This window comes from Pinus tabuliformis, chromosome 5_1 (genome assembly GCF_031772625.1).
Source record: "Pinus tabuliformis cultivar Carrire ecotype Pingquan chromosome 5_1, CPIR1, whole genome shotgun sequence".
Classification (NCBI taxonomy): Eukaryota; Viridiplantae; Streptophyta; class Pinopsida; order Pinales; family Pinaceae; genus Pinus; species Pinus tabuliformis.
In genome coordinates, this window is record NC_142305.1 from 60,602,704 (window position 1) to 60,606,652 (window position 3,949).

The window sequence follows — 3,949 nt, forward strand, 5'->3', positions numbered from 1 at the left end:
AGCATCACCCGTGCTTTCATTTCACGCTTCTCCCAATCTTGAGTATTAGTAGGAGGTTGAGGCTTGGTCTCGTCACCTTTGACAATCGCCCAGAGATTGTATGCCTCCAATACCGTTGTGATCTTAAATTTCCAATTGACATAATTTTCGCCATCAAGTCTTGAAGACTCATTTAAATATGAATCTGCAAGAGGATTAGCCATTTCTCCACCAATGACCAAATTCAAACAAAAAATCACAAGCTTCTTAAACAATAATACCGCAGGCCTCACTGCCTCACCGTTTGCATTAATCAAGCCAACAAAAAGCACGTCTGTATTTCTATCCTATTACACACGGTAGCTAATCTGCAATATTTTCTGTTACAACAGATCAATTCGTTCTCAAATTCACAACCGGATGCGCTGCAAGGAGAATGAAATTTATGTTCTAAAACAGAGAATAAAATTTATGTTCTAATCCGGCTGGGGTTTCTGGAAGTGGACAGCTCCAGTCACACAACCACGCAGCAATGCACAGGTCTAAACTTAAAACAGAAAACTGTGTACTGTTACCGATGCAGCAATTCCAATAACACTCAGAAAAAAAATAGTGCAGACAGAAAACTGTGTACTATTACCGACGCAGCAATTCCACACACAGCAGGTCGCCTAAGGTCCGCCTTACGCAGGTCTCAGGGAGCCTTCACACGCAGCCTAGTGGCTCTCCTTTACACCACGTTTCACACGTAGCAGGACGCCTCACGCAGGGCCTAGTGGCTCCTTCACAACTTGGACTCACGCCTTCGCTTCAGGCCAGACTCACTGCCCTTTGGCTCCGATACCAACTTAAAACAAATACACAGACAAATACATGGACAGAAAACTAGCAAAAGTGAGACAAGGCTCACACACAACTTCATTAACTTATTTGCTCAGTTACATCACACTTATATAGGAAATATCTGCAACCAATTCCTAACCACACAAACTAATTCTGATCAACTGCTCATAACTAATTCTGTTCAACTGCTTCATAACTAAATCTATTTCTACATTATTTTCACAACTATGTCTATGTATTTGCATTTCCATATGGTGATAGTAGGAATATTTTCATCATAAATGTCACAGTAATGCCAACCAGATGGGCATATGGCCTAGATCTCTAGTTTCAAATGAAATTTGTTTTATATAGATTACAATATGGAATATGGTGGACTCTCTAGTGATGATATGGGATTGGGATTGGTTATTAATGCAGAAGATGAGCCCCAACCGGCCTTATCTTGGTGCCATCATGGGTCGTGTATCCAACAGAATCAAGAATGCACAATTTACCCTAAATGGGAAAACCTACCATTTGCCCAAGAACGATGGCAATAACACTCTCCATGGTGAATGAATGTCTGGGTGCCTTCCTCTTTTTGCAGCTCTGCATTTATGTCGCTAACCAAAGGCCTGTAACAAAATATTGCATCTATGTGGATAACTAAAAGTCTATAACAAAAGTGTAAAAGTATGTGAACTGATAATGATGGATTGCATACTGATGACAGAGTGGTGGTATGGTATGTGTGAACACAGGAGGGTTGAGAGGCTTCGACAATGTGCTATGGAAAGTGCAAAAGTATAGAGGAGGGAGGAAGCCATCTATTCAGTTCACTTACCACAGTGTGGACGGCGAACAAGGTGAGCCATCTAGATTTAATGTGGATTCAGAATATGGGTGGGAGGCCTAATTCTCATCTCATTCTTGTTGTTATTGTACAGAAGTATTTAAATTTAAACATCTTGACATTTTCCATTTTACTCATAAAAAATATTAACCATTATGCTGATGCATATATAACCTACAAATTAAGCTATTGACTTCCATTAACATGCATGCAGTGTTCATTTAGAAAAATAATAAGCAATGTTTTGGAATAGTTGCTGATCTCATCTAATCCCATCCCATCCCATGTAGAAGCCAAGCCTGCATTTCTACAGATTTTAAAATCCCATCTCCTTGGATGGGGTTTGGTTGAAATAGGGGATTGTGGGTTTCCAAGTTGAAAATACTGGTAGGTGCTAAAGTGAAGTGATGGGAGATTTTGAAGCATGGAATGAACTTGATCGGAATTGCAGACCTACTAGTACTAACTGCCTGCCTTGAGGGGAATTACAGACCTATTAACTGCCCTGATAATTAGGAGGGAAATTGCAGACCTATCAACTGCCCTGATAACTACGAGAGATGCTGGTGAACTTGTTGTTTCTTCCATTAATGATTTGATGGATGGAAAATCACAATTCTGAAAACTGCAATTTTACCAATGAAATGGAAATGGATTTGTAGACCCTGTTTTCATTGGAAAAGCTCCTCACTGCAATTTCAATAATCAAAGAATTGTAATTCAGCCCAGCCATCACAATTCCGACCAGAAAACTCACCTAAAAGAACGGGATATTTGCTTCTTAATTATTGATTATTAATATTGTTGACAGATAATCATATTGGGGGTGTAGCAGCTAATAGTAAATCTTTGTTTGCTGTTATTTAAAATAAGAATAGTGTCATGCATGTTTTCCTGGTGACCTGGATGTATCAGTGACTTATACAATAAGTGGAGACATGGAGCTGAGACTTGATTATGAGGCAATACCGAGGAACAAAGCTACGCCTGTGAGCTTAAAAACTCATGCTTACTGGAACCTTGCAGGGCATAACAGCAGTAGGGATATACAGGACAATGCTGTCAAAATATGGGCTTCACATTATACTCCCACAGATGATCATCTGATTCCAACAGGCCAGATATTGCCTGTGAAGGGAACTCCGTTGGACTTCAGGAAAGAGACGATTGTTGGCACCAGAATTAATAAAGTGAAGAGTAGGCAGAGGCCCCCTGGGTTCGATAGCAATTATGTTCTGGACGGACCCAAGTTGAAGAATGGGCTGAGGATTGCTGCGAGGATGAAGGATCCTTGGAGTCGCAGGGTGATGGAGGTGTGGTCCACTGCTCCAGCGATGCAGTTCTATACCAGTAATAATCTCAAACACACTGTGGGAAAAGGTGGCTTCCTGCACAAGCCACACACAGCACTGTGCTTCGAGACTCAGGGTTTCCCCAATGCAGTGAATCAGCCTAATTTCCCCTCTGTCATTGTCCAACCCGGCCACATCTACAGGCAAACCATGCTCTACAGGTTCTCACTGGATAAAGCTCCCATATGACATCTAAATTTTAGTCCAGCAATAATGCTCCACAAGTTCTCACTGCTCAGTGGATAAACGGATTCTTGTGTTTAATGGGCACCCTATTTCCATTGTAACCCCAGCAAGCAATAAGAGAATTCCACCAATAATTGCCTATTTCCAGAGATAAGAGAATTCTCAGAGGATCTGTATTTTTTTATTGTAAGTCCAGCAATAAGAGAACAGAACAAATAATGCTCTAAAAAGTTCTCAGTGGATAAATAGATTCGTGTTTTTATTATTTCCATTGAAGTCCAGCAACAATACAGAGAATTCTCAGACAGAGAATCAATATCTGTATATGTCTGCCTCTGTGCACTTACAGGACATTGGTTTTCATTTGACGGGGAATTTGGTTTTGTGTTTGGTCTGTGTGTTTGGAAGTATAAAATGAAGTGAAAATAAAAGAAAATCATGAAAGTGAATCTCATATATATATGTCTGCCTCTGCACTTTCTCGTTAAATGTGTCTCATATATATATGTCTGCCTCTGCGCTTTCTCGTTAAATGTGTGTATTACAAGATGTTGGTTCCATTTGACCGGGAATAAATTGGTTTTCATTTGGCTCTTACCATTGGTGTTACATGTTTTTTTTTTCCAATTATATATTTTAGTTTTAGTTAGAAATATTATTGCACCTAAAATCATGATATTTTTTTTCCAGGTCTAAAAATCTATCATAGTTATGATGTTGTTTAATAAAATTTACTGTATTAAATATGATATAA

The 3,949-nt window shown here is 39.5% G+C and overlaps 1 pseudogene; it reads left to right on the top strand.

Annotated features, from left to right (window-relative positions):
- The first annotated feature begins 1,191 nt into the window (after positions 1 to 1,191).
- On the top strand, positions 1,192 to 3,248 carry LOC149163452 (uncharacterized; annotated as a pseudogene).
- Positions 3,249 to 3,949: the final 701 nt, after the last annotated feature.